A 6,000-nucleotide genomic window follows, 5' to 3' on the forward strand; every position below is an offset into this window, starting at 1 on the left:
GCATCACCCTTCGTGCTTTTACTCTCAAATGATATGGCACGGCATCATACTTCGTGCTTTACACTCACATAACATGGCATGGCATCACCCTTCATACTTTACACTCACATAACATGGCACGGTATCACCCTTCATGCTTTACACTCTCCCTTACCAAGCATATGTATATCAATGACAAACAAGGTAGGAAGCATAAATAACGTCAAGGAGAGTGTTTAAAGGGATATTCCAAATGAACCCCAATAACAACTTTCAAATCAACAATAATTCAATAAATCCTCAAGAACCTTATTATTCAAGTACTTCAATAAATATCAAGAATATCGGCCGTAACAATGTATTGATGATTAAGCATAATGATGACCGAGTTAGACACATTAATGTTTCTTAGAATTCCGTCAAATTGTAATCAAGTTATAAAGAACTGAATCTTGATTTCTAACATTTAATTCTATGTTCTTAGTATCTAGGAGTCAAGTAAGACATGAAGCAAGAAGGTCATATGAGGCACAATTCATAACATAATCTACCCTCAAACATGATTAACCCTGGCACATGCATATATGCTCGTCACCTCATATATGTATCACCCTCGCATGTAGAAAATAATATCAAATAGTAGGAAAAATTCTCTCAACAAAGTTAGGCAAGACAGTTACCTCATTTCGGCCAACTAAATACTCAACATAGCTTTTTCCTTTACAAATTCACCTCCGTCCGGCTCAATTTAGCCAAAGATGACTTAAATACATCACACAATGCAAGAGAAAACAATTTCAATTAATAAAGCTATGACGATGACTTAAATACATCACACAATGCAAGAGAAAACAATTTCATTTAATAAAGCTATGACCTTTATGCAATTTTCAAAAAGTCAACCTCGGGCCCGCCTGGTCCAAACCCGGGTCCAAGGGTATGTCTTGACTATCCATAGCCCCACAAGTCCATATATGTGTTTTGTTTCCAAATTCGAGTCCTATTCGACTCTCAAATTCCAATTTTTATTTTTTAAAACTTAGACAAAATCCCTAAATTTTCCCCTAGATTCTCATGAATTTGATGTTAAATCTAATGTATAATAATAAAATACAATTGAAATTCATTAGAGGTACTTACCCAATGGTTTGGTATGAAAATCCCTTCACAAAATCGCCTCCCATCGAAGCTAGGGTTTAACAAAAATGAAGCTAAGTCTCAGAACTCCTAGCTATATGCAGGCTGCAGTTGTCGCATTTGCAACATGGGGTTTGCAAATGCGAACCCCACAAAAGCGGACAACCCATTGCAAAAGCGAACCAGGCGGAGTCCTGTTAAAGGGGGATTTGCGACCAAAATATCGCAAATGCAAAGACAGCTACCTTCGCAAAAGCGAACAACCCACACTCGCAAATGCGAGGAATATCTTTTCAATGCGAAGTTTTCCTCAGCAGCCCAGGTTCGCAAATACGAGGCTACTTCGCAATTGCGAAAAAACATCAAAAATGCGATGTTACCAGTAACAACACTCAAAAGAATCATGAAATTATTCTGAAACCAATCTGAAACTCAGCCGACCTCCGAGGCTCCAAACCAACCATGCACACAAGTCCAAAAACACAACACGAACTCGCTTGCGCGATCAAAACATCAAAATAACCTTTAAAAGCACGAATCGGATGCCAAAACGTATGAAGATCAAAGTAAACTTCAAGAACTTCTAGAATCGCAACCAAGCGTCCGATCCATATCAAATCAACTTCAAATGGCGCCAAATTTTGCAAGCAAGTTCCATATGACGAAACAAACCTACTTGGGGCTTCAAATCTGTGATGACCTTTTTGGGTCATCACTCGTTCTGAAAGTAAATTATGTATTTCGAGGCCTTAAAACTCCCTTTTTGCATCACCTTGATTTGCGTGTGCAGTCCGGGCATGTAACCGGAAGGCCATTATGTGAAAATCTGTGAAAAATAATAAATTTTGCTTTTAAATAAATTTAAGTTGACTTCGGTCAACATTTTGGGTAAGCGGAACCGGACTCGAGATTTGACGGCCCCGTAGGGTCCGTAGGAAATTATGAAACTTGGGCGTATGCCCGGAATCAAATTCCGAGGTCCCAAGCTCGAGAAAAGAATTTTTAAAGAAAATTATTTTCTCGAAAATATATGAGTTTTTGGAAATAAAATGTGTTTGAAATTTGATGGTATTGGGCCCGTATTTTGGTTCCGGAGCCCGGTACAGGTCTTATATGTGATATAAGTTGAGTATGTGAAATTTGGTAAGAAACGGACTTGAAATGACTTGAATCGGACCTTATTTGAGAAAATTGGAAAATTTGATGTTCTTAAGTGATTTCATGATTTTGATGCTAAATTCATAGTTGTTGATGTTATTTTGGTGATTTGAATGCACGAGCAAGTCCGTATGATGTTTTTGGGTAAGTGTGCATGTTTGGTTTGGAGCCCCGAGGGCTCGGGTGAGTTTTGGATAGGCTACGGAGTGAAATTTGCACTTAAAAATTTGCTGGTATGTTGCAGGCCTGCAGGCTTCGCATTTGCGAAGCCTGGCTCGCAAATGCGAGCTCGCAAATGCGAGAAGCCCATCGCAAATGTGATCAAAGGCCTGGGCAGGCCTGATCGCAAATGCGATCATTTGGGTCGCAAATGCGACGCCTGCCTCGCAAATGCGAACCCCTCAAGAAAAAGGGGTGGTCGCAAATGCGATATTTTCTTCGCAAATGCGAAGATCTCAGTCCTCTGAAGGGTTCGCAATTGCGAACCCTGGTCGCAATTGCGACATCAGAGACCAGTTAATTAACACTTAGACGCATTTTCAGCCATTTTTCACATCTTCTCAAAACATAAACTCTCTTGGGCGATTTTCCAAAGAAAATTTCTTGTCCAATTCGATTGTAAGTCGTTTCTAGCTTGTTTTCTTCAATCTTTAACATCTTTTCACATTATTTCAACTTAAAATCAAAGGTTTTCATGGGGGAAATTGGGTGTTTTGGGTAGAACCTAGGTTTTTCAAATTTTGGGGATTTGGACCTCGATTTGAGGTCCGAAACAAATTATATATTTGGGTTCGTGGGTGAATGGGTAATCGGGTTTTGGTTCGAACCTTGGGTTTTGACCATGTGGGCCCGGGAGCGATTTTTGACTTTTTGGGAAAAATTTTAGAAAACTTATTTCCATGCATTAGAATTGATTCATTTAGCATTTGTTGATATAATTAAGTAACTTGTGGCTAGATACGAGCGAATTGGTGGTGGAATCAAGAGGTAAAGCGATAGTTGAGGCTTGAATTGTGTTCGAGGCATCGAGGTAAGTGTTTGGTCTAACCTTAGCTTGAGGGATTAGGAGTCGTGTCTTATTTGCTATGTGTTAATTGTTGAGTACGGCGTATAGGCATGGTGACGAGTATCTATACGTTGGTGTCAAGCATGCCCGTGAGTCTTATACTATGACTAATGTAACTCCGTTTTGTATTGTTCATGCCTTATGTGATATTCCTATTGTTGAACAAGGTTTGTGAAAGTATCATTGGTATTTGAACATTTAAGAGCATTGGCTCAAGTTGTGAATTGATTTGTGAAAGTATCATTGGCATTTGAAAATTTTAGAGCATTGGCTCAAGTCGTGAATCGAATTGTGAAAGTATCATTGGTAATTGAGCATGGTGGAGCGTTGACTCGAGTTGTAAATTGAGTTGTGAAGTAAATGTGAAAAACAGAAGAGGATTATGATATTGTCTCCTTTGCCGGGATGTTGTTGCTTTTAATATTGTTCCCTTGCCGCGATGTTGTTGCTTTTGATATTGTTTCCTTGCCGAGATTTTTATTGTGATTTTATTGTGTTTTCATTTATTTCCTTGCCCTTATTGTTTGTGATTGTTGTTTGGGTGAGAGAGTGTTAAAACACGAAGGGTGATGCCGTGCATTGTTTTCATGAGGAAGAGTGTAAAGCACGAAGGGTGATGCCGTGCCGCACGATGTACAATTCCGTGCCTTTATATGAGTGATTATGTGAGGTAAAAGAACGAAGGGTGATGCCGTGCCAATTATATTGATTTTCATTGTGAGGACGAGAGTAAAAGTACGAAGGGTGATGCCGTGCACTTGTCCTTGATTTTCCTGATTATACTGATAATTGAGTTATGGTAATCTTTACGTTTACTTACTGATTTCCTGTTGTTACTTGATTTTATTGTGATGTTATTGATTCCCTTGCCCAAATTGCTCTGTGATTGTTGCTTGGCTGAGGAAGAGTGTAAAGCACGAAGGGTGATGCCGTGTATGATATTTGTGAGAGAGTGTTAAAGCACGAAGGGTGATGCCGTACATTGTTTTGGTGAGAGAGTGTAAAAGCACGAAGGGTGATGCCGTGCACTTGTCATTGATTTTCTGATTTTTATTGATAACTGAATTATGGTTTCCCTACATTTAACTGTTGGTTTTCTGCTGATACTTGTTGTTCCCCGCAGCACGATTCCCCCTTCTTATCTTTAATTGTTAAGTTCTGCCTTTATTTTCCGTTGTATATGATTTAACTGCACAGGTTTATTTGGTAGTCTGGTCCTAGCCTCGTCACTACTTCGTCGAGGTTAGGCTAGGCACTTACCAGCACATGGGGTTGGTTGTGCTGATACTACACTCTGCACTGTGCGCAGATCCCGGTGTTGTAGCTTTTAGACCACAGTGAGGTTGCTGCCTTCAGTCCAGTGGCGGAGACCCGAGGTAGTCCTACAGGCGTCCGCAGGCATTGGCGTCTCCCTCTATCCTTTCATCCTGTTTCATTTACGTATTTCAGAAACAGTGTTGTATTTATTTTACGGGCCTTGTTTGTAGTATTCCTAGACTGACTGTGAAATTGTGATACCAGTCTTAGGTAGATTGTTATGGATTGATATCGGTAGCATTGCTAAAACTGGAAATTTAGTCTTTCGCCTATTAAATTATGTTGTTTATTAATTACTGGTTCTTAATTGTTAACGGATTAAAAAAATGGATAAAAGGTAAATAGATCAAATGGTTGGCTTGCCTAGCTTTCACTAGTAGGCGCCATCACGACTCCTGTGGGTGAGAAATCTGGGTCGTTACAGTTGGTATCAGAGCTCTAGGTTACTTAGGTCTCACAATTCACGGACAAGCTTTGTAGAGTCTGAGGGATCGGTACAGAGACGTCTTTATTTATCCCCAGAGGCTACAGAGTTAGGAAAAACGTCACATCTACTCTTTCCTGTTGTGCGACTCAATTTCTCAATGCTAGTTGAACTTCCACTCTTGTTCCTTCACGAATGGCGAGGTCGCGTACCGCTTCTTTAGCGAGCAGCAGCACAGACTGGTGATAGATCAGCTACGTCTTCGGAGACTTGGTGGAGAGATTATTGTTTGGGCTAGACCAGCTGGGTCACCAGCTTTGACTTGGGATCAGTTTTCTCAGCTATTTCTGGAGAAATTTCTTCCTATCACTCAGAGAGATATCTATCGGAGGCAGTTTGAGCATCTCCAGCATGGTTCTATGACTGTTACTCAGTACGGGACCAGGTTTATTGATTTGGCCTGTCATGCTCTCCTTATGCTTCCCACTGAGAGAGAGAGAGTGAGGAGGTTCATTGAGGGGCTCATTCAGCCTATTCGACTTCAGATGGCTAAGGAGACGGGGAGTGAGATTCCTTTTCAGGAGGCGGCCAATGTGGCCAGGAGAGTTGAGATGGTTCTATCGCAGGGGAGTGGTCAGGGGTCTGACAAGAGGCCTCGTCATTCAGGCAGATTCGGTGGTGCCTCGTCTGGAGGCAGGGATTCTTTTGGTAGAGGCCATCCTCCTAGGCCTTTTCAGTCAGCACTTCAGGTTTTGCACGGTGCTTCAGGTGGCTGTGGTTCTCATATGCAGTATTCTGATCAGCAGTCCTACAGTGCACCACCAGCTCCTATCGGTGCACCGCCACTCCAGAGTTTTCGGGGTGGTCATTCAGGTCGTCAGGGTTAGCAGTCTCAACAGCCGAGGGCTTGTTATACTTG

Source organism: Nicotiana attenuata, unplaced genomic scaffold (assembly GCF_001879085.1).
Source record: "Nicotiana attenuata strain UT unplaced genomic scaffold, NIATTr2, whole genome shotgun sequence".
In the NCBI taxonomy this organism is placed as follows: Eukaryota; Viridiplantae; Streptophyta; class Magnoliopsida; order Solanales; family Solanaceae; genus Nicotiana; species Nicotiana attenuata.